At 34.3% G+C, this 26,470-nt stretch overlaps 1 protein-coding gene across 10 annotated transcripts in view; it reads right to left on the minus strand.

Annotated features, from left to right (window-relative positions):
* The window catches only part of LOC6049933 (probable glycoprotein hormone G-protein coupled receptor), a 64,814-nt gene extending 40,012 nt beyond the window's left edge, over window positions 1-24,802 (minus strand). The window contains exons 1-2 of one of the 10 annotated variants that reach the window (XM_038248354.1): window positions 24,569-24,802; window positions 23,744-23,873 (exon numbers count right to left, since the gene is read on the minus strand). The gene's annotated coding sequence lies outside the window, so the exon portion shown is untranslated. Of the gene's footprint in view, window positions 1-23,743; window positions 24,161-24,568 lie in introns of all 10 variants that reach the window. The other 9 variants (XM_038248349.1, XM_038248350.1, XM_038248347.1 and 6 more) reach the window with 9 other exon arrangements.
* Window positions 24,803-26,470: the final 1,668 nt, after the last annotated feature.

Raw genomic sequence — 26,470 nt, forward strand, 5'->3', positions numbered from 1 at the left:
CCTACCGCGTATATAATAAGGTTGGCGTATTTGTCTTGATTGTTATGAGAGTATGATAGAATAAGTGATAAAGTGTTTGGGTTGAAAAAAAAAAGAACGGGCTCACCAAATTTGGAATCGGATCCTGGTCCATTTCATTTTTCAAGAAATTTTGAAACACGAACTTCACTTCCGGCTTCCAATGTAAAGATTCTCAGTTTTAGGATTTGAATCGCTTCCAACGACGTTTTGCTTCTCCTGCTGCTGCTGGGGAAAGCTGACCGTGGGGATAACCGGAAGGAGCACCAACTGTTGCACAGGTTGATGATGTTCTTGAGCAGGTCCGGATCGGTCAGCATGCAATTTTTGATAAACTGGTCCAGGAAGTCCTGAACATAGTGTTCATAAAATGGTACAAAAACTGTCTAAAATAATTTGAAAACATTTTTCACAAAATTTAAAAATATTCCTTAAAAACTATTTGATATTTTATTTAACTTTAGAACTAAACAATTAAACAATTAAACAATTAAACAATTAAACAATTAAACAATTAAACAATTAAACAATTAAACAATTAAACAATTAAACAATTAAACAATTAAACAATTAAACAATTAAACAATTAAACAATTAAACAATTAAACAATTAAACAATTAAACAATTAAACAATTAAACAATTAAACAATTAAACAATTAAACAATTAAACAATTAAACAATTAAACAATTAAACAATTAAACAATTAAACAATTAAACAATTAAACAATTAAACAATTAAACAATTAAACAATTAAACAATTAAACAATTAAACAATTAAACAATTAAACAATTAAACAATTAAACAATTAAACAATTAAACAATTAAACAATTAAACAATTAAACAATTAAACAATTCAACAATTAAACAATTACAAATGTAGAATTTCCAAGATTTTTAAAAAAATAATGACTTTAATTCTTGTTAAGCTGATAGTGTTTTCGAACTTTTGTCACATGTTTCAAACATGACCCAAATTTTTGATTATGGCAAAATTATCTTATATTATTGATTTTATCTGTTCATTAACATAAATTCCATTTGTTTTGACACTCCATCAAAACAATGCAACTCTTAGACTTCAATTCCTCGGCCCTTTTCTCGTTCAAATATTTAATAATTCCAAGTAGCATCCCTCATTGACAAAAACAGAAGCAACGTTGAGTACGGTCCCATTCAAACACAGCCAACCAAATGCCGAGAGCGTTTAATTATCATAATCGGACGTGAGAATAATAAACTGTGTTGCCAAACTGCTGGTGCGGGGGTGGTTAGTCCAACTCTATCCAAATAGTCCTACTCTTTATAGAAGGAGGAGGCGGAGGGGAAAATAATTAAGTTTATACGGAGGAGGCATGAATGGCCACACTGCGATGATCGCCGGAAGCAACTAATCATCACTTGAATAAACTGGCAACGATTTCACGGCTCTCTGACCATCACAATCAATGGATTTATTTCACACCAGCCAGCCACTGTCATTATTGTGTGTTCGCTCTTTAGTGCGCAAGTGATGCCGACAATTTATTGGTTGCGCGGCAGTGATGCCAGAAAAAAACTTTTCAAAATTTTTAATTTAAAGTTAAAAAGATGAAAAACTGGCAACACTGCCGTTGACCACCGACCAACAGTCGTTAAATTATAACTCTCTATTGAATCACGTGCCACCGACGATTTGGCCAATCCACCTGTTGCGGGGGTTCGGGAAAAGAAGACGAGGGGGGAGGGGGGCACCTTCTCTGCACACACGTGTTGCCAGTGTGTTTATTTTATGAGGGGTGGTCTGACATTCTCTCGGTGGTTGGCATTTCGATCCGATTTATTGGAATTTTATGTGCATTCAGGTCTAAGTCAAGTCGAAGTAAACATCACGCAAAAATAATATTTCAACGCCGGTTGGTTTTTGCTGTTTGCTGGCAGATGAGCTGGAAGGAAGGCAGAATCAGAAATGGAATAATGGCAACACTTGCGCCTTAAATGGGGAGTGATTCATAAACGCTTTTTATGGGATAATGGCGATGTAGCGATTTAAATTGAATTGGTGCAGCGTGATTTTGCAGTGGCATTTAGATTTATATTTATTTGAATTGCAAGATTTTTTTTCCGACTGTTTACACTGTTGTTGTATGTTCAATATGAAGATTTCTGTTATTTCTTTCTACAATTTTGGTCGCTGTTTACACACCATATCTTTAGATCTGTTTTGCTTGGTGTCTTCGGCAAAGTTGTAGTTATTGGTGAGAAAAATTCTGGAAAGGACAGTTACAACCTTGAAACACATTTCTTTATTTATATTTGTTTTTTTCCAATAAATGCGATTTTTTTTTAATTAATTAAAAATGAGTTTTGATAATTTTAGGTACTTTTTTTGATTGGCAACACTGCTAAAAAAAATTCGTGAAATTTTGCGATCTTTTCGAAAAAAACATTTTGAAATCGGAAAATCGGAAAATTTCACGAATTTTTCATGCATTAAATTGAAAATCGGACCATTATTTGCTGAGATATGGTCATTAGAAAATGGTGGATTGTTTTGGTGAGATTAAGAAAACTTCAATTTTCGTGTTTCTTTTTCTTAAAGCGGCTTTATCTCAGCAACCCGAGGTCAAATCAAACTTTCGGTGGCTATATCTTGAAAACGGAGCCTTTTATCAAAAGATCTGTTAAGTACTTTTCGATTGCAAATTCAATTTTGCATTTAAAAAAAGTTTTTGCATGAAACTTCGATTTTTTCCAAAAATCACCATTTTTTCAAAAACTCAACTCGGCGGCATATTTTTTGACCATGTTTCTCTATGGCTCAAAAGTTGCGGATTTTTGTCCCCTAAAACATATCAAAAAATCTCGAAAATCAAAAAATACGTATTTTGGGAAATTGAGTTTTAGTGAAAAAAAGTTGATAAAAGAATCTGCAATTTTTTTTTCCGTGTACTTATTTTTTTCTCAAAAGTCCTCTTTAATACCTACAACTTTGCCGAAGACACCAAATTGATCAGAAAATTCACTCAAAAGTTACAGCTGTTTGAATATTTACATACCATTTTTGTATGGACAGCAACCAAAATTGTATGGAGACTTGTATGGTTGGATCAATGACGCAAAATAGCTTATTTGGTCATAGGGAAGGCCCCCACAAAGTTTAAGTCAAATAAAAAAATACAAAAAATAAAAATGTTCGAAATCGGCCGATTTCGTAGAGAGTTGCTCAACAATTATGACCTTCTGTAAAAACTCAAAAAAAAAAAAAAAAAATTAAGCAATTCATTTATTTCATTTTGTGTGTTAAGCAGTGGAATAAAATGTCAACTCAACTATGTCGGAGACATTACCGGAAAGGCGAAAGGCGATGGAAAACGTAAAAAAAGTCTGTTGAGTGAATAACGAGGCCTGACAGTCAATTGAGACGATTTAAAAAAATCTCGTATTTTACATGTTAAACTCAGAGTTGAGAGTTATGCATTACTGTCAATTTGAAAAATATTAAAAAAAAAAACAGGAAATTATTTTTAAACGAAGTTGATATGTTTTCGATCTGTGGTTGAAAAATTCAATACAATATGTTGAAAACTTTTTCCGTTTTAATTAAAATGAAGAAAATTAGCTTTTTTTGTATTCTGAATATTTTTATTATTTTATTTTATTCTTTTTTTAGTTCTTATATTTTTTAATTTTTGTTCTTAGATTTCTTATTTTTATTATTGATTTTTTGATTTGTTTTCTTTGTTCTTAGATTATCTAATTTTATTAATTATTTGTTTGATTTGTTTTCTTTATTTTTTTACGATTTGTTTTGAAAAATGACCCTAAATTTTGGTCATATTTCTGAGGTATTTTTTTAAACAATTTTTCACTGCGTGACGAGGGAGCATTTTTAACTTTTCCGAACAAAAAAAACGGTTCACAAAAAAAGCGTTTTTTTTATTTTCATGTTTAGAAATGTTTTAGATGATAAAAAATGCCAATTTTTGAGTTATGGCACACAGTAAAAACAATCATGGAAATTTCCCATAAGGCAAGGGGTGCATCATCATATGTCAGAAAAAAGGTGTAATTGTACGTATGAAAATATATAATATTATCACTTTTCTGGTTTAATGTCCCTTTTTTCAGTCTAAATTGAGGTAAAGTTACATCATAATAGAGGTAATATTCAACCTTTCAAAATTACACATTTCAAATTTACACATTTTTTACTGTGTACAAATTGATCAACATTCACATGTTAAATACGATTATTAATGCAGACAAATGCATTGTACAGCATAGCAAAAAAAAAATCATCAATACTTAGATATTTTGGAAATTAATAATTGTAAAACAACTCCAGAGTTTTTTTTTTTGAAAAGGTCCAATAAACCAAATTTTCATTTTTTGCTTTTTGTGTGTTTTTGAATACCTTAGACTCAATTTTGGTTTATAAGACCTTTAAAAAAAAAAACCCTTGAATTGGGCAACTGTACACAAAAAATTTCATCCAAACTAAAAAAATTAACAAAAATGAAATTTTCAAAAAAAAATTGGTCTTCATTCGTAAGTCCCAAAAAAAAAAAAAATTTCTTGGCAACATTGCCCTTAGAAGCCGTGACATTTCAAGTAATTTGAAACAAATTTCGATTATCTGGCAACCCTGTAATATAATTATTGTTTGTCAAAAATACAAAATTTTGAAAAAGTCATTTGCTTTAGAATTTGTCAAAAAATTACTTTATAAAATTCATAACTTTTAAACGAAATTCGAAACAGCTAGCAAATTTCTTTCTCAACTTCAACCAAGTAAATTTCGTGGAAGACAAAACCTCCCTTTCCTTTCGCAAAGCATTTGACACACATAATCCCGTTAATTAGTGTTGATTTGGAGCAATTGTCGCTGACAGGTTTGCTCCGTGGTTGAACACACACACACATACACTTTCAGGTCGAATCCAGGACGGTATCTTTCTTGTTGGCGCGTGTTGACAAATGAGTACTCCTTAAGGAGGTGAACGCTAATTATTCAGGACATTGTCTCGGAAAATTTCCAACCGAACAAACAACAACAAACAAAAGTGGGAGCGCGGGGTAATTAATTAGCTTCCAAGCCAAGTAGTTTTAGTCTTCTCGGTCGTTAGTTATTAAAACAATTATGACAAAGTTTTACACGGTTCGAAGAACCGTCAGCAAATGATGATTACCCTTAATTGGCGTCTGTGTACAAATTCTTGCTTCAGGCCCTTAGACCCCCCTTAATTGAATAATTGCTACCTTACGATTAGGCTAATTTTTACCGCTAAACAAACATTTTTCGGGCCTTCGACCTTGGACCAAAGTGTTGACCCCGTTTTGTGCGATTAAATTGTGGATGGAGTTTAAATTCGCTGTTTGAACAACCACCTTCCCAGAAGGGATACAGCGTGGACGAGAAAATATCAAAAACTCTGCATTACACCATTTTCGACCCAGAGGGTCGATGTTGTACGTGTGCGTTGCACGTAACGCCAATTGTAAATTTTCTTCTCTGGGAGTTGGGAAAAACTGCTGTGGCTGTTGCGACAGGACCTGCGTTTGCTGGTTGGGGATTTTTGTCTGCAAAGTGGGAAATCAGTGGAGTTTTTTTCGAGTGCGAACACTTTTTTTTTGCGTTGGATAGTGGGATAATTTGCTGGTCAACTGGGCACAATTAGGCCAAATTTTTTAAAAATAAATCATGCTGTTAAATTAAAAAAAAAAACAAATTTGAAAATATTTTTTTTTAATTTATTGAAAATTTTGACCCGTCATTGTGTGAAACTTAACATCTGAATCACAGACAAAAAGGTTCATAACTTTATATAAAAAAAAACCTCAATCACTCCACACTAGAGCCATCTAGTTGTCAAATGCAAATAATCGGTGGTGAATTTAACTCATCGTGGTAAGTTTGATTTAAATTGGCCGTTATATTGTATTTTGATTGATTTTGAACGATATCAACGTCCGCTTGTCTGTGCAAAATAGCTTCCAGCGGTGGGAAAAAGGACACCACTTTGGGGAGAGCAACAACAAAAAAAAGCTCACTCAATGTCGTGTACGCGCTCGAAATGGCAATCGAATCGAGGTATAATTGCGTTTTCGTATCGTTTCGGTTGGTTCCCCCTTTATTTTACACACACGCATGACTGTAAACTCGCAACAGTACCTGCGACGATATGTTGGGTTGTGGAGGACAATTTTCCTTTTTTTTTAAATACATTTTCCTTTTATGGTTCTGCTGGGGTGACCCAGAGCTGGAAGGTAAAACAATAAATGATGACTGGCAGTTTTGTGTTGCTGTACATTTGCTAATGGGAATTTAAGAATTTTTGAAGTTAAACGGGTGCGACAGCGAGAGTTCAACCGAGAAATTGAAAACCATGGAGGTTAAAGTCACATTAGGAACGTCACCTGGTGAAAACATCTTCGAAAGCTCCAGAATAAAAGACAGTTGCGGAGTGAAATCGTTACTTTATTCACCTTTCTTTAAGAAGGGTTGCCAATTTTTTAGTTCATCAGTGCCAATCCAAGAATGCACAAAATTGTGAATCTGGAAGGAAATTTCATCCATATTTATAACAGCAGAAAGCCTTGAAAAATTCCGCAATTTTCGAAAACTCGTTACAGTGTTGCCAGATCAGCGAAATGTATGTTTCATTTAAGGTGAAACGGGCGCCAGTTCTTGGACAACTTAAATCAAATTCTGAACTCGACAGATTGCTTGCTATCTTTACAGCGTTTTCCTCAAAGGTGCTTCCAATAAATCGAGTCGTAGATTCAATATGGCGCTGCCTTCCCGTTTCACCTTAAAAATATATATTTAATGATAGCAGATAGCATTTACACAAAAATTAGCTACTATCGCCTTGAAAGATTGCGAAAATTATCTGCTAAATTCGCGATTCGGCTATTTAGGAATTTCGTGTAATAAAGAAAATTTATAATGTGATGCATTAAAGTTTACATTGTACAATTCTGTATCATGTTCAATCCGATTTATTTTCACTAAAAAATTACAAACAATGATCTGCGTTTCTTATAATATTGTAATCAACAATATCTTCAAAAAAAAAAATCTGAATTTGTTATGCCTTTTTTTACTACTGCTTTCAGAATCCCAGTTTAAAATCTCGTGAAGTCTTTGAATTAACCAAAACCAAAATTTAGACACACAATGGAGCAATTCGAAATAGATATATTTTTTTTTGTAAATTTCGTGATATTTAACGGTATTTACGAAATTTTACAACCAAGAGTAGATTTTGCAGATCACAAGGTTTTCGAAAAATTGCGAAAATCACTAGCCCGCAAAATATCAAAAATAGTTCCAAAAAATATAAAATCTTCTGATCAAAATGATCAAAATGGCCAAAATAACCAAAATTCGAAAAATGAAGTTTTCTACCATAATAGCAGCTAACTAATGTGACCAAAACGACCCAATGATCATTATTAACAATTTTAATAAAATGATCAAACTAATCAAAAAAACAAAAATCAATGGATCACAAATCCAACTTAACCAACATAACCAAAATAATCAAAACGACCGAAATGGCGTAAAATAATCAAAATGATCAAAATAATCAAAATGATCAAAATGATCAAAATGATCAAAATGATCAAAATGATCAAAATGATCAAAATGATCAAAATGATCAAAATGATCAAAATGATCAAAATGATCAAAATGATCAAAATGATCAAAATGATCAAAATGATCAAAATGATCAAAATGATCAAAATGATCAAAATGATCAAAATGATCAAAATGATTAAAAAGATCAAAATGATCAAAATGATCAAAATGATCAAAATGATCAAAATGATCAAAATGATCAAAATGATCAAAATGATCAAAATGATTAAAAAGATCAAAATGATCAAAATGATCAAAATGATCAAAATGATCAAAATGATCAAAATGATCAAAATGATCAAAATGATCAAAATGATCAAAATGATCAAAATGATTAAAAAGATCAAAATGATCAAAATGATCAAAATGATCAAAATGATCAAAATGATCAAAATGATCAAAATGATCAAAATGATCAAAATGATCAAAATGATCAAAATGATCAAAATGATCAAAATGATCAAAATGATCAAAATGATTAAAAAGATCAAAATGATCAAAATGATCAAAATGATCAAAATGATCAAAATGATCAAAATGATCAAAATGATCAAAATGATCTAAATGATTAAAAAGATCAAAATGATCAAAATGATCATACCATACCAAACAGCTTAGAACACCATACGCGGTGCCCGTGCTGTATCAAGAAGGTTGTTCCATGTTGCTTGGTTCTGGGCTGCAGCTCGCCAGTCTCCTAGGTTGCAGATCTTTCTTAGGTCCGCCTCGATCTGATTACCCCATCGTGCACGCTGCGCTCCTGCTCTTCGGCCAGTGCCGCCATCCGGTCGCGCGCGGTCAAAGAGCATCCTGACAGGATGGTCTTCATCCATCCTCGCGACATGGCCGGCCCACCTGAGCCTCCCGATTCTCGCCAGGGTGACGATGGTCGGTTCTCCCAGCAGCGCGTGCAGTTCGTGGTTCATGCGCCTTCGCCACTCGTTCTGAGCTGTACGTACTCCACCGTAGATCGTTCGCAGCACCTTCCGTTCGAAAACTCCAAGGGCTCGTTCGTCCTCTTGCCGCAGCGTCCAGGTCTCGTGGCCATAGAGGGCAACCGGTCTAATCAGTGTCTTGTACAGGGTCAGCTTCGTGACGCGTTGCACTCGATCAGATGTCAAGGTTTTCCGTAATCCAAAGTAGGCGCGATTCGCGGAGTGGATACGAGTCCGGATCTCTAAGCTGGTGTCGTTGTCGGCCGTTACCAGCGATCCCAAGTACACGAATTCGCTCACCTCCTCCAGCACATCGCCATCCACAGCTAGAGGGTGAGTCTTGGGGGTCAACGTCCTTTGAGCCCCTCCCTTTCATGTACTTTGTTTTCGTCGTATTCATGGCCAATCCAATTCGTCCTGCTTGCGTCTTTAAGGCGGTGTAAACCCTTTTCACCGTCTCTAGGTCTCTCGCTATAATATCAATGTCGTCCGCATAAGCAAGAAGTTGGACTGTCCTGTTGCAAATCGTGCCTCTCGTGTCTATACCCGCTCTTCGCACAACTCCCTCAAGTCCGATGTTGAACAGCGCTTTGGATAAGCCGTCACCTTGTCGTAACCCTTGATGCGATTGGAAGGGGTCCGCTAGCTCCCCTGCCACTCGCACGTGACACATCACACGATCCAAGGTAGCCTTGATCAGCCGAGTCAGTTTGTCCAGAAATCCGTTCTCGTGCATGATCTGCCATAGCTGTTCGCGGTCGACTGTATCGTACGCTGCCTTGAAATCGATGAAGATGTGATGTGTGGGCACGTTGTACTCACGGCATTTCTCGAGGATCTGCCGGAGCGAGAAAATTTGGTCCGTGGTGGCCCGAGCGCCAGTAAACCCCGCTTGATAGGGGCCCACGAACCTCCGTGCGTACGGTGTCAGCAGACGGCAGAGGATCTGGGAGAGGATTTTATAGGCCGCGTTGATAAGCGTGATACCGCGGTAGTTGCCGCAGTCCAGCTTATCGCCCTTTTTGTAGATGGGGCACACGACACCATCCATCCATTCTGCTGGTAGTTTCTCCTCCTCCAGATCTTAGAAATCACCAAGTGGATCGCCCTCGCCAACTGCTCTCCTCCATATTTGAAGAGCTCACCGGGTAACCGATCTTTACCGGCGGCCCTGTTGTTCTTCAGCTGCCTGATCTCCTTCTTCACCGTCTCCAGATCAGGTGCCGGGAACTGTTCGTCAGCAGCGGGCGGTCCAAGTTGGGCTTCAAAGCCGTCTCCATGCGCTACATCGCCGTTGAGGTGCTCGTTGAAGAACTGCTGCCACCTGTTCAACACCTCGCCTTTGTCCATAAGAAGGTTTCCCTCGGCGTCCCGACAAGTGTTGGCTTGCGGCGCATAGCCTTTGCGGGACCGGTTAACTTTCTCGTAGAACTTACGCGTCTCGTTCTGCCGGAACAACTGCTCCATTTCGGCGCGATCGCGATCTTCCAGCTGGCGCTTCTTGAGCTTGAAGACCGTTCTCTGCTGTTTCAGCGCTTGTTTGTATCTGGCCACGTTCTCATCAGTTGCAGCTCTCAGCTTCACCGCATAAGCTGCTTTCTTCTCGTCAAGTAGCCGCTGGCACTCCTCGTCGAACCAGCGCTGCTTTCCAACTCGGACCGTACTACCTAGCGAGGCTTCAGCGGCACTGCCGATGGCCGAGCATATTCTGCTCCATCCATCGTTGAGCGAGGCAGCGCCGAGTTCCTCCTCCGTTGGCAGGCTCGCTTCCAGCTGCTGCACGTAGTGCTGAGCCGCAGCCGTGTCCTGCAGCCGCTCGGTGTTGAACGGCGGTGGGAGCCGGCTCCGTCGTCGGTGATACGTCGTCGACAGTTTTGAGTGCATGCTTGCACCCACAGGTAGTGGTCCGAGTGGATGTCCGCACCGCGGTACGTGCGGATGTTCCGTATGTCCGAGAAGAATCGGCCGTCGATGAGGACGTGGTCGATTTGTGTTTTTGTTCGTTGGTTAGGCGATGTCCAGGTGACTTTGTGGATGTCTTTCCGGGGGAAGAATGTGCTCCGTACCACCATACCGCGGGAGGCTGCGAAGTTGATGCACCGCTGGCCGTTGTCGTTCGTGACGGTGTGCAGGCTGTTCGGCCCCTGTTTGATCAAAATGATCAAAATGATCAAAATGATCCAAATGATCAAAATGATCAAAATGATCAAAATGATCAAAATGATCAAAATGATCAAAATGATCAAAATGATCAAAATGATCAAAATGATCAAAATGATCAAAATGATCAAAATGATCAATATGATCAAAATTGTCAAAATTGTCAAAATTGTCAAAATTGTCAAAATTGTCAAAATTGTCAAAATTGTCAAAATTGTCAAAATTGTCAAAATTGTCAAAATTGTCAAAATTGTCAAAATTGTCAAAATTGTCGAAATTACTAAAATTACTCAAATTACTAAAATAACTCAAATTACTAAAATTACTAAAATTACTAAAATTACTAAAATTACTAAAATTACTAAAATTACTAAAATTACTAAAATTACTAAAATTACTAAAATTACTAAAATTACTAAAATTACTAAAATTACTAAAATTTCTAAAATTACTAAAATTACTAAAATTACTAAAATTACTAAAATTACTAAAATTACTAAAATTACTAAAATTACTAAAATTACTAAAATTACTAAAATTATTAAAATTACTAAAATTACTAAAATTACTAAAATTACTCAAATTACTAAAATTACTTAAATTACTAAAATTACTAAAATTACTGAAATTACTAAAATTACTAAAATTACTCAAATTACTAAAATAACTCAAATTACTAAAATTACTAAAATTACTAAAATTACTAAAATTACTAAAATTACTAAAATTACTAAAATTACTAAAATTACTAAAATTACTAAAAATACTAAAATTAGTAAAATTACTAAAATTACTAAAATTACTAAAATTACTAAAATTACTAAAATTACTAAAATTACTAAAATTACTAAAATTACTAAAATTACTAAAATTACTAAAATTACTAAAATTACTAAAATTACTAAAATTACTAAAATTACTAAAATGACCTAAACTACCAACAGTATCAAGATGGCTTAATTCAGACAAAAATAACAGAAAAAAAACCGTAAGAAGAAAATGACAAATATTAATGAAACCTGTGTGAAACTTTCGGATCATATTTTTACTTTCATAACTTTTCCCTTTTTTAAGGAAATAAGTTATGCTAGTCCAATCACGTCCACAATAAATATTTCAACCGAGTAGCAATCGTCATCATTTTCCTGGGGGAAAAATATATGACCCGTTTTCCACTCATATCGTGCGTTTTCGTTCATCGCACTCTATCGTCAGCCTGGAGGGAATCTCCTCCCAAGTCGGTATGGATTTTCCGTGATGGTCTCGTACGGAAAAGATTAAATTATTGCTCCTGGTGATTGAATTTAATGGAATTCGCTACGCGTTTGAACCCGGCTTTGGGGAGATTTTTTTTATTGTATTTTTTCATGCTGGAAAATTGTTTTTTCCCCATATTGATAAGGTGTTCGAAGAAAGTGCAATCGAGCAAATTGTGTAAAAAAGACATAAATTGAAGCTTCTTTTGGAGTTTGTCGTGCCTTGAACATTCTTCTGTCATTTTAAAGTTTACTTATTTGAAAATGTCATGTTTTGTTTTACAATTATTTTCAGATTGACAGAACCAATGGACACAAAACAATCGAAAAAAACGTCATAGGTCAAGGCGCCACCCCTCGTTTGACGTCACCGGGGCTCTAACGTCACAACATTGACTGAATAGTACAATTTAGAGCTCTTCCTCCTCTAACCCCGCTCTCAACGAGGAGGAGGAGGCACTTCTTTTCCTTCCTATTTGTGGCCTCAGAACCACTTTGCCACGCTCTGTATTGAAACAGGAAACCCCTCGACCGAGGGCTAAATGTCACCTGTGAAGTGCGCCCCCCCCCCTTCGTTAGGGTGGGGGACACTACATTGTAGCTGTCAAGACGATCAACTGGGAAGGTGTCGATTTTTATTAAATCGCCTAAATTTATGCAAAACTCTTTTGTGGTGGTGGCGCCATCTCTTGGCAAATTGACCTTGAACTGTTATTTTCATCGTAGTAGGCACTTGCTTCAAGTAGGATGTCATATTAAGTTTCCCCCCTCCTCCTCTATTCATCGCTAATACTACGTGCAAACAGTTATTGTGCAAAGTTCAAGTTTAATCTGATATTAGTCACGTGACATTGTGGTGTGTTCTTGTGGAAGGAATTAAGGGAGGTTCTTCAAAAGTTGTTTGTGATAAAACCTTCACTTTTTTTCGTGGGTTTAGCAGGAGGGGGGACGATAATGATAGAGTGATAAAGTGGCTGAGTCACGAAAGTTCGAAAAAAAAAACGTTGTTTACTTTCACTTGAGGGTTAGTTGGTTATCAGTTGATGTTGTTATTAATTCGAGCTGTTTTGGATCAAGTTGGGTGTGGGATTGTTGTAGCCGAGCAAGATTTGACGAGTTATTGAATAATTTATTAATGGCTTTCGACCGGGGGGGTCGCGAAAATTGGCTGGCTTAACCCGAGCAGACGGAAATAACTTGGGAAGGTCAGTTTTTGATATTGTGAGAAGATCGAAATATGTTATTGGGATGATCGGATTAGTTGTTAAAATAACAAAAATCAATAACAAAGATTTGTTCGAAGAATAACTTAAACTGTTATTATGTTGTTATTGCAATAACAAACCAATAACACAGAAGGAATCATGAAGGAATAATAAGATTTGTCATTTTGTGCGGAGAGGTGGAGCAGCATAATAACAAAAAATGTTATTGAACTGGTATGTCTCCATAACAAAAAAAGTTATTGTTTTGGTTTATTTGTAATTTGCAAATAAACCTGCAGTTGCCATAACTCCTCTGTACTAGTCAGGGCTGCAGAGTCGGGTACCTCCAAGGGGCTTTGAATCCATACTTTGAAGACAACTCCGACTCTGGATGCAGGATATGACGTCAACTTCAGCTCTCCAAAAATACCCGACTTTACAGATTCCGACTCCAAGTAAAAGTTGCTGAAAATTTGCTGCAGTCTCCGAGGTCTCACTCCAGCTCGAACTTCAACGTCAGCTCCGACTTCCTGGCTCTGCGAAAATAATAACAGTTTTTGTTATTCACACTTCAAAAATTCTCAATAAATAAATCAATTCCGTTAGGGAATATAACAAAACTTAAAAAAAGAACTCTCAAAAGTTAATTTTATTGGATTAATTTTAGCTTGAAACCCCATTTCATGATGAAATAAATGACCCCGATGAAATTGGTCAAAATTATTTCATAATTCTAGCCAATTTTAGTAAAATCCCTTTTCAGAATAATTTTAGCTTAAGGACCCCATTTCATGGCCAAAATAATGACCCTGACGAAATTGGTCAAAATTATCCCATAGTTCTAACCATTTTAAACAAAGTCCTTCAGGGGGTACATCAAATAATTAAAAAAATCAACTTTCAAAATTTCAACTTTTCTGAATAATTTTAGCTTAAGGACCCCATTTCATGGCCAAAAAAATAACCCCGACGAAAATGGTCAAAATTATCCCATATTTCTAGCCAATTTTAGCAAAGTTCCTTAGGGGGTATATCAAATAATTAAAAAAATCATCTATTAAAATTTCAACTTTTTAGAATAATTTTAGCTTAAGGACCCCATTTCATGGCTAAAATAATGACCCGGACGAAATTGGTCAAAATTATCCCAAAGATATGAACATATTTAACAAAAGAAAAAATAATAACAGATTGTGTTATGGACATTTAGAAACTTTTCCATTTGTGCGATTTATGGTAATTTTATTTCTAAGTCAGTATACCGAACGAATAACAAATTTTGTTATTAGGAGAGTTTTTGAAATGTATAACATTTCCTCTTATTAGCGTGTTATTAAACATTTTCAATATAATATCACTTCAATACCAAATTGTGTTATTTTATCAGAAACTGTTAATATTTTTTCTTCTTGAAGTTGAACTTCAGGATAAATAATAACACTTTTTGTTATTTTAACAGGATTTGTTATTGAAATATTATTAATTTTGTTATTACCGTCTGCCCGGGTTTAGTATAGCTTTGTATGAACTTCTTATCTTATCAGCTGAAGAAAATTTGGTCGATGTTTTGTTGCTGATACCTGCTATCAGATTTATTTTCGTGGAAAATTATGTGCGCAGCAATTCAGACAAGTTTCAAAAAAAATAAAAAATAAAAAATAATCAATTGAAATGTAAACCTAATTGAAAAATAAAGCAATCAATTTTAATTAAACGGTCAGACTCACCTTTACTTCTGTCACATTCAATTAGCATGCCTCAATTGCGAATAATTTCGATTGGTTATTCCGACCGATTCTCCCGATTTCCTCGAAATTGACCCGCTGACCCAGCTGGGTGAAAATCATTAAAAGCACTTTTTTCCCGGGTTCCAGCGTTACTTTTCAGTAAATTTGAATTTGCTCGCGTTCAACTTCCGAAAAAAAAAAAAAAAAACAGTCAGCCAGTTAAAAAAGGGCAAATTTTAAACTCCACATTTATTACAATTTCCGGAAAACACTCGAAAATTGAGACCCCACCCACTCGGGAGGGACGGATTAATAAAAATAATTATGCTTGTTAAGCGAAAAGTCGATCCGCCCCCCTTCCTCACAAGTGAATTGGTTGGGGTTTTTAATTTCGGGCGATCCTGATTCGATCGAACTGGGTAAGAGGTGAAATCTGCTGCAATCGACAGGTCGCAACTTTATTAACCTCGCTCGCGCGCCCGGTAATTGGGCTGGTTTGCGTTTATATTTACTTTTATTTTAACTGTTTTTTTTCTCTCATGTGGTTGGGAAAATTAAACAAAAAAAAAAAATGCGGAAATTAACTGCGGGATATTTTTGTGCTGAAAAGGTGTTTGAAGAATGGTGGATTTGTTGTTTGATTGGCTCTTAAAATGTCTTTCAAAAGGGTGCAAATTAAACACATTGTTAAATGAAATTTGTTTGAATTGGTTCAAAGCTTGAGCTTTTAACTGTTTTTTTTTCGCTTAAAAAATCGCGTTTTAAGTCCTTAAATTTCAAAATTTTAAACTGTGAAAAGGTTTGTAAATTTGAAAACTGAAATAAAAATGCTTAATTTTGTTCATTGCCCAAGCAGACGGAAATAACTTGGGAATAATTTTTTTTTATGTTTGAAAATACTAGGCCAATAACATTTTATGTTATTTATAACAAGATTTGTTATTCGTCGATTTGAATTTTTTGTTACTGGATTGTTTTTGTAATACCGTAAAACGGGGTGACTTTGATAGGCTTGCGATTTTTCCGCAAAATGAAGAGTACAATTAAAATACGTAAGGAATGGTTCAGAAACATACTGACCGTGGTAGAGAAGTGTTCAAAGTACCTCAAGAAGAACTTTTCATAAAATTTTGACAAGTTTAAAAAGTTAGTTAACTATAGCTAAGAAAATGTTGATAAAAGCCATTATTTTAAACTTCTCAAAGTGTCATGATTTTCTCAATGAACATGATTTTTAATCGGAAAACGGAATGCATTTTCGGATTCTTTGGACAATTTTCCACTAGGAGAAGGTTAAAAAAGTTTGTAAAAAATAAATAATATGTGTTTTTGAAACACAATTATAAAAACTCTCTTAATTTAAAGGCAATTTCAGTTGAACAAACTTCCTGTAAAATGTGAAAACTTGTGATTTGTGCTTCGAATTCTGTATAAAATGCAATATAAATCGATAATTTTATAAACAAAACTAGTTTTAACAAATTTCAGGCAAAATTCCGACTTTTTAACAATTTTACCTAAAATTTTTATGTATTTTGCTTAAAAGCTTATACACTTAGTTAACTAAATATGAACATTGATTTTTTTTTCTTAAAAATTATATCAGCTACTTTAGTGATGGTACATTTAACGTACAAATGAAGTTTGAACATCTTAAATATGATTTTAACAAGAAAAACTATGACTATCAAAGTCACCCCGGAATTCAAACGTAACTATTTTTCTAAACGTTATTGAATTTTTTTTTCCGAAATAGTGCATGGACTTTGTGTGGTCTACCCCTGTACATGTTATTAAAATAATAATCTTGAGAAAAACCTTACCTGTTGGAAAATATTCTAAAAACAAATTCAAATACTATCAAAGTCACCCCGGTTTACGGTAACAGACTATAACATTTTTAGTCTTTGTTATTGTTTTGTTAGTTTAACAACTAATCCGATCATCCCAATAACAGTTGGAGATATTCTTCCATAACAAAAAATGTTATTTCAAAGTTGTTTTGGCTTTCAACCAATATCAGACCAATAACAAATTTTGTTAAGATAACATAAACTTTTATTAAACCCTTATGCAAAAATGGATTTTTCAAGAAGATTACATAACACTTTCAGTTGTTTCAACAGTATTTGTTATTGAAATGGCATAAATTGTGTTATTAAAAAAGAGGGTTCCCGGGCAGATAAAAAACATTATTGACAAAAAATTTAATTTTCATTAAAAAAAACTAGTAAAATCGATTGAGATTGTCATAATGCATGGCATAATGCTTATTTAAGTATTTTTGATTATGAAATAAAGACCATTTAATCTTTTCGCAAATTTTGAATTTTGGGACCAGAAAAAAAAATCCCGTTAATTTATAAACGCTTTTTTTTAAATTATGAATCATTTATTAATGCTATTTTCAACCATTTTAAAAATTCTGTACACATTATAACAGTTTGTACTAAAAGTTTGCAAAATATCAGTTAGGCCGTTGCAAATATTTTTTTGAAGTTTATGTAGCTGGACTCTGGGGGGGGGGGGATTTAAACTGATGACCTTAGGATTGTTAGACCAACCTACCAGCGACTCCACCGAGACAGGACCCAGGGAGACGACTCCTACACCTGGGCTGAGCTAAAGACCTAGTCTCAAGTTTAGACTGGGGCCAACATTTACTTCCCCGTCTGACGGAAGGCGTAATCAGACAAATCTCCTCTAAAATAAAAAGCCACCGGGACTGTCTGGGATCGAGCCTAGGCCGACTGGGTGAGGGGCAACCACGCTTACCCCCTACACCACGGGTCCCTGCAATTTCTTTGTATTTGACCAAAAAGACTCAAGCTCTCACAAGTCAGTGCCGTTGTGTTACATAGAAAATGTTTAACCTTTTAAATGTGATAGTGAACCGGTAAAACTATTGTCGGGCAAAACCGGTTTAACTGAATCGGTTTAATTATATTACAAAATGACTTTTCATGCAATTTGATAAAGTTAGATATATCGGATGATACATTATGGGATAGTAATTGTGAACCGGTACAACTTTTGTATCGATTGGGTGAACCGGTTAATCTGAATCGGTTTAATTTTGACACAAAATGCCTTTTCGTGCAATTTGATGAAGTTTGATATGTTGGTTGATACATTTTGTGATAGTAATGATGAATCGGTACAACATTTGTACCGGTTGTGTGAACCGGTTCAGCTGAATCGGTTTAATTTTGATTCAAAATGACTTTTCGTGCAATTTGATGAAGTTTGATATGTCGAATGATACACTTCGTGATAGTAATGGTGAACCGGTTCAACTTTTGTACCGGTTGGTGAACCGGTTAAGCTGAATCGATTTAATTTTAATACAAATTATTTTTTCATGAAATTTGATGAAGTTTGATATGTCGCATGAGTGAATTTCTGAACAAAAAATGTTTCCATTGTTTTACTAAAGTAAATGCAATATACAATAAAAGTTTATCAAACTTTTAATGTAAAACTTGTAAGAAAAGGTACTTAAATTATATTTTTTTACGTAAAGTACAGATGAAGCCCTATCCAAAACACTAAAAAACATTGAGGTTTGAACATGTATTGTATGCGATATGAATTTTACAAATTTACTGTAACGCATTTTGCACGGGGTTTTTTTCGAGCACCCCCTCCCCCCAAGCCCCGCCCCAAAATCCAATAGTACAAATATTTTTTTCTGAAAGTAGACATCCTGACGATGCAAACTTTATTTTCAATCTTCAAATTGATTATATTTTTTTTGTTTTGTTTCATAAGTATGCATTTTTCAGTCCCCTTAAAAACTTTAATAAGCGCATTTTGGGAATGAAAATTTAGTACATAAATGTGAAAAAATAGGTTTGATAATTTTTTTCGTGTATTTTATTTTCTAAAAGGTCTAATAGAGTCACTGTATTTTGTAAGCAAAACAAAATATTATTACTGAAAATTTAAATTACAGTGATTTTTTGTCAGTTTTAAATTTTTGGACCACAGATTTAAAAAAAAACTTTGAAATTTAAGGATTTTTGTTATATATTTCAATGATATTTTAAAAAATTTCAGTCGATACTGTTATAATATGTACAGATTTTTATAAATGGTTCAAAATAATTAAAATTTATTATCGTTCGGTTCATTTGAAAGCTGATTTGCTTGACCTAACCAAGATGATGGTTGATTTTTCTTGGAAATATGGTTGAAATTTGACTATTTCAAATTTATTAAATGTGATTCTTAAGCAAAAAATCCCTCAAAAAGATTGAAAATTTTGTAAAAAATTCTCTGAAAAAGGTGAAACCCCACTTGGCGACCTATGCCAACATTTTTCGTTTTCAATTATATCTGGAAGATAAAAACAAAAACAAAATTACAAAACCATGAATAAATTAAAAATGGCCTTTTATCAAAAATTTTTCCTAAGCTTTTCAAGCTAAAAAATCAAAAAAGTGCCTCCATTCTCTCACCACACTCGCCCTTTCAAAGAGATAACAAACTACCCCTGAAAGCCACATGAAAATGTCCTTTTCATGTCGAAGGCGGTGGGTGGACCTTTTGTACTCCCATCTCGAGCATGAATCATTATTTCACACCCGTCGCAGTATATAAAACAAAACACGACGCGCGATTGATAGCGCGCGGCTGCAGAACAAAATCCGTGGGAAAATTCGAGTTCTTCATTTGACGATCCCCGCGGGGAGAGCTTTGAGCTTTCCTCAAAACAACGTCCGTAAAATTGCTTGACTTGAGGGAAAATGAAAAGAATAGAAAAGTGTTGGCGTGGAAAAGTGCGGGGGTGTTTTGTTGTTTATTTGGCTGCAAATGAAAGGCGTCTTTCAGAAGAAGAAAAAAAAACAGACTCAAGAGATGGTGTTCTGAAGATAAATTGGATGAAAAATGCAAATTTTGGTGCTCTCAAAAAGTTTGACGAAAATTGAGGGTTGGGAAGACGGAAAAACGATTAGCTGTTGTGCATGTTTTATGAGCACTTTTTTTTATTCTGACAGGAAAACAGAACTTGAGACAGCATCATCATCACGTGAAGTTTAAAGTGGCAGTGACATAATTTGTAGTGATATCCCACGTTTGGATCTGCCTTTTGGTTGGCGTGAAAGAGAAAATTGGATTTCTTATCGCAACCATTACACTTCAAAAGCGCGCGAAGTTCTATAAAGATGGCGCAGCAAATGGCACTCATAAATATGCAGAGTTTAAAGGAGTTTTGAGAAAAAGAGAAGGCAAAAAAAAGGTTTCCTTCTTCGTTTACTATTTGAAGGTCAAGTTCAGAGCATTTATTTCACTTTTATTCGAAACAGTCTGATTTGATTTTATTATTGAGAGGTAGAAACAGATTTTTTTTCGATTTTGTTAATTAAGTCGATCTATTATTGTTATTGCAATTTGGTCTTCATTCGATTTGATATTAACGAAAACCTATACCAAAATTTAATTTTCGTCTCTAAAAATTGACGAATTATTTTTCGAGATGTTTTTTTTTATTGCACTTTTTTATATTGTTGAAACTCAACTCTATTACAATGTTACTGGCTGGTCATACAAATTCTTTTGATTTTAAAAAGTTTAGTTTAAAAAATTTGTATATTATTTTGATGTTATTATTATTATTTTAATGCTCTAATTTGAAGTTATGAGTTTTTTTAAAATGATTATTTATGCAAAATTTTGAACAAATAAGCAGCCATAATCATTTTTTTGTATCAGTATAAGGCATAATTAGGAAAAAAATATGTAAAAATTAAGAAGATTTTTTTAACTTTGCAATTTAATATTATATCACGATGAAAATGCATTTTCAAAAAGCTGCGAAAATTTACAACAAAATTTCTATTTTGAACTCAGTCGATCTGTCTGCTGGTTGCTGAGATATAAAACTTTATGAAAAATATGTTTTTCTCAGTGTCACTTAAGTATCACACATTTGTTGATATTTCTGAAATGTTTGAATCGATTTGTAAATTTTTTTGTAAAATGTAACAAAAACTATTGTGAAATTTGCAGATTTTCTGTAAAAAATAACTAATTTAAAATCAAACCTAACATTTGAGAAGAGCTTAAAAAGTATCTTTAAAAAAGCTGATTTATAGTAATAATAATATTGATTTTAAAAATATTTTTTTGCAATTCCGTCGTGAAACTACTTACTTTTCCTGTCATTCTTGAACGACGAAATAGCCTACTTTTCTGTACCAAAAATAACAGAATCGAATAGCAACAATTTTCAGGATAAATGCTGAAAAGTTCTACTTATCAGCACTCAAATGGGTGCTGAAAAGTTGAACTTTTTAGCACTTGTTTCGAAAAGTAACACTTTGCAACATTTTTTTGATTTAAACGATTTATTGACAAAATAAATGAAAATTTGACATAAAATTTCACTCAGTGTGTGTTTTTTGGAATTGCAAAAAATGTTGTATGGAACTCGTTGCAAAACTTTATTTTTTCAGCACTCTTCGTATTTATCCAACTCGGTTAACCTCGTTTGATAAATGTACGACTCGTGCTGAAAAAAATCTCTTTTTGCAACTTGTTGCACAAACTGCTATTAAAATCACTCTAAGAAGTTGTTAAAATTTTCATACCTAGATGGCTTTACGATAATGTTTCCAGATTTTCAGATTTTCTCACGAGCTTCGAGAAAAGTATTTCAAGAAGTCTCTTTTGATGCACAGTTAGACAGCTGCGAAAACATTTTCATTGAAATATACTTAAAAAAAACGTTAATTCATTCACATAAATTTCATTTCAGTGATGAAATGACATGACAGGGTTGCCAGATAGTGAAAGTTTCTGACATCTAACAGGGTTGAAAAATGTTTAAATAGTCAGTAAATGATAGTTAAAGTGGTTTTAAGTAAATGGAAATTTGTTTACGAGAAAATTTTGGGAGAATTTTTCAATGAAATGAACAATCACTTTTTGAATGCACAAACTTTTTTTTTTCTATTGATTTATTTTTATTTTTTTTTCTGATTGATCTCAATTTTGATTTAGTTTTTTTGCTGGAAATTTTCAACCAATTGAATTTTTAACAAATTTGGATCGAAAAATATAGTAAATTTTACAAAAGATTGGTTTTGTTAAATTAATTGTTTTTTTTACTTTCAAACATTAATTTTTTTTTATGTTTTTATCATAATTTCTATTCTATTCTACACAGTAAAAAAAGGTGAGTCAGAAATTTATTTATATAACTAATATTGATGTAAAGGAATAAAATTATATAGAATAAGATGAAAACAAGTTTCTTACACACAAAGACATAAAACGTGCGTAATTTATCCTCAGAAACTTATAAACATAACGTCAGCGAAATATTCAACTTTTAAGAGCTACAATTGTCATTTGGCAATTTTTTTGAATTTTGTAAGGTTTAATTTAACCTTTTTAATGTTGCAATTTTATCTCAATTAAGACTGAAAAGCAGTAAAAGTAGCACACATTTTCTGACATAAAAGATGTAGTCATTCTCAGATGTAATATAACCATGATTGTTTTTGCTGTGTAGTTCCATAACTGAAAATCCCAGAAAACCAAACAATCATTTTAAAAAACTCCATAATCCATAGTTCCAAAACAGAAAAATCACAAAATTCTATAATACATAAATCAAAATCCAAAAGTTACAGATTTGCAAAATTAACGAATTCAATATTTTTTCAACTCCTTAATTCCAAAATTCCAAAACTCTATGACTATTTTTTGTTTTTATTCTTTATTATAGAGCCTTCAGCCTTCAGCAACTTCATAACTTAAAAATTATCTAATTCATAAATTTCAAAAGTCCTCAATTCAAAATTCAAAAACTGCAGGTTGAAAACTTTCGGTACCTAGATTCCTTAACTACAATACTTCTAAACTATTACTCAAACTCCAAAATTTCAAAATCAAAATTCCGAATTTAAAATGTTCCAAAATTCAATCATTCTCATTTTCAAAACATTCAAATTCCAAAACTTAAAATATCAAAAATTCCACAACACGCAATATTAAAAATACTGTGATCCCAAAACAAATAGAAATCCTTAAATTCCATGATTTTAACATTCTAAATTCCATGCCCAAAACCTTGAATACTAAAAAATTTACAAATATTATTTTAAAAACACAAGTATTTTTGAAACATTTCTCTGGCTGTTCATCATCAGTGGCATAAAATTTCAAAACTAACATATTTAAAAAAAAACGAAAATCAATGAAACAAAAGGAAAAATTGCTAATTATATTTCAACAGTTTTCTATTGAATTTCTTCAGTTTTTACACTGATAATGCTAATAAAATATATCTCTTACGTTTTGTCCATTCGGCGTCATGTCTTTCGATCTTTTGTCGCATATCCAGCTTTATAATGATCTTATTTTATAGGATTCGTTTAAACAAACCAATTTTGTGAACTTTTTCATGTAAATATTTTTCAAGGTAAATCAAAATTATTAAAAAATAAACTTTTTGAAGTAGTAGTTTTATTTACGAACCAAATTTGATTGTAGAAATAGCATATCTGTGTTGTTAAACCTCTTGTATCCCATAATTGAGGGAAATAAAATTAAAATTTAGGAAAGTTACCTAACAAATTTCAGTGTGAATGACTGTTCCATTTTTAAAAAGCACTTCCCACCCACTCAGACCGACCTTGCCTTCATCAGGCCCAAAATAAATCAATCGCTCTAATTAAATCTATTCAACATCATCAACCATCCCTCTCAGCGCAGCTTCCGGTTTTCTGCGCTATCCAGCGAGTGAGAGAGTGCCAATAAAAACCCAAAAATAGACCCGTTCTAAGTATATTAATTTCCATACCTCCAGGTCTGACCTTAGCCAAAGATTCTGCCACTCTGCCTTTCTGCTCTGCTCAAGGAAGTTATTAACCAGAAGCACTATTTTTTTTCGTCTTCTTCTCGCGAATCCAATCGATCTGTCCGCCTGCCAGCTGAAACGTCACATTTGCACGCTTAACAGATGCCACCCAACTTCCGGGGGGGGCAAGCTGCTGCTGGAAATTTTATTTATTTATGTATTTCGTTTGTTTTCACACCACTTTCCAGACTTGTGTACCAATTAGCATAAACATTCGACCTTACACTGTGTGGCAAATTTGGGTAAATTTCACAGAAATTAATTTTCTTTGCACACTTTTAAACGGTTGCCCCCTAACTGACATTCACTGTTTGGCTGTTTGTTTTTTTTTCGCTGACTGCAGATGAAATTTAAATGCCACTTGAGAGAATGTCGAGAAAAACATGCAGATTTTTGTAGTTTTTTTACTTTCGTTAGTGATAATTGTGTTACACTCTAAAAAATATTTTTCTTCTGACAATTTTTTTTGTTGAGTTGTCAATTTTGGCAATCAAACTGTCACTTTGTTGAAACTATTTTTTGCGAAGTTTTTTTTCCAACTGTCAAATTTGACAGTTCTTTTCCACCAAAATGACCACTTTCACTTAACCGTGCACTGAGCCAGCTTATCTGTCAGCCCGATATTATCACTTATCTTCCATTAGCAGTGATAATCCGGGCTCCAATTTCCCACTCCGGGTTGATGCTGGCAGATTATCAACACCTGTTGCCCACACTCTCTTGGCCACCAAATATTCCGAGGGGTATTTAAAACTTTTTAATGACCACCTTTCAAACTAATCCCTCCGTCAATTAAGTCACACTTCTTCAAAAGGAAACTTTTCCCCCCTGCCCAGAACCATCAAAAAACCTCCTAACGTCACGAGATCCACGGCGGCACTGAGGCACGACTTCGTTTAGTAGCTCCGACTAAGCTCCAGACTAATTCGACGACACCGACGATGGAGAGCAGGATGAAAGTTGGACTTTCCTTTGAATTTTCCCGCGAGCGACTAAAGTCGGCGTGGCGCGCCGTCCGGAAGCAACAGCTCGAAACACTGTTTGGCTGTCAGTTTTTGAAACGCGGAGAGGGCTGTCAGTTTGCTTAGAGATGAACGCGTGGTGGTTTGAGAGAGAGGATGAATGCTTAGAGAGTGAGCGCATTAAAGAAGAGAGTAAAATTCTGAACAATTCTGCGGTTGATTGAATGGCATATCTGCAAGTTAAACAGAGACTAAATATGATGTAAATCTCAAGTGCATATACTTAAAAGTGTGACGTACCTGCTGATACTTGTGAATTGGTAGATTTTTTTATGTGCTCTGGAATGTTTGCTAGTGAACTTGTAAGGCTGACGAGGAAGGGTGACTAGTATTGGATTCGTCGAGCTGATATGAATTGCCTTTACTTATCAAACTTTTGGCTTCCTATAGTTTGCTTTACAATGTTTTTTTATCTTTGACTTTTTCTAAATGCTTCCTGTTTCATCAGATGTTATTTTATGTAGAATTGCTGATGATTGTACTCTTTTTAATAAGATTTTATGTTGCGACATTACAAACAGTTTTTCAGGTTTGCCAAAATTGTCAAAATTGTCAAAATTGTCAAAATTGTCAAAATTGTCAAAATTGTCAAAATTGTCAAAATTGTCAAAATTGAGCATGAGCATGAGCATGAGAGACCACCCATGGTTGTCCTTCTCCGTTGCTGAACAGGACCGTAATAACCAGTCAGCACAACCGATCATACGCTTCAACGATCTGGTGATGTTTCTCTTATCAACAGCATGCATGAATGCGCTGAAAAGATAAAACATCAAGATCATCAAAACTAGAACTGCTGCAGAAAGGTAACAGTCGTTGGCCACCAACGGCGCCCGCCATGTCAGTTTGTAGATCTCGAGGGGATGGGGCGGGAATGTTAGTTAGCACAGGCTGCTACCAAGGGTGGGTTCTATACGATATCCACACCCCCGCGTGTGCCGGAAAACTACTTCTACTTGGGATTTTGTTAGTAGGGAAGGGTAATGGTCAGGATTCATCATAGAAGATGATGATGTGACCCAAATAATCGATAAGTTTTGTTTAATGGGGTGATGTATTATTCCCAAGGCAAGCAATCGGATGCTGCTGTTGAGACTATTCCCGTTTATTTGTGATTTATTTACGATTAGATGGATTATCTTAGGCAGCCGGCTGTGGAAAGATAAAACCACAAAAATGTATTTAGCAGGTAAGATATTAAACTCCTCGTAAAATGTTTAGTTCGAGTGGATCATAGACGATTTCAAGTTTTGAATAATTATAAGAATAGCGACCGATAACTGATGAGTTACGAAGCTAAAAGAAGGGCTTGGCAATCGCGTAGGAGAAATACTACATCGCGTAAACGATTGTGATGAAATTAAAACAATAACTTAAACAAACTAAACCGGCGGCGTGCCTTCCGATCAACGATGATAAAAGAAGGACTTATGAAAATAAACCGATTCTATACAAATGTCTTTTGCACCGTGAAAATTTAATACATTATTTGAAAATTTATGCACAATTTACCCGACGCCGTGCCTTCTGATCAACGATGATATAGGAAGGGCTTTTAAAATCACAAAACAATTAATGTAATCTTAATTAAAGCACAAAAAAAAAATCACTTAAAGAATAAAAAGAAAAAAAATGACGCTCGAAACAC

Source organism: Culex quinquefasciatus, chromosome 1, assembly GCF_015732765.1.
Source record: "Culex quinquefasciatus strain JHB chromosome 1, VPISU_Cqui_1.0_pri_paternal, whole genome shotgun sequence".
Lineage (NCBI taxonomy): Eukaryota > Metazoa > Arthropoda > Insecta > Diptera > Culicidae > Culex > Culex quinquefasciatus.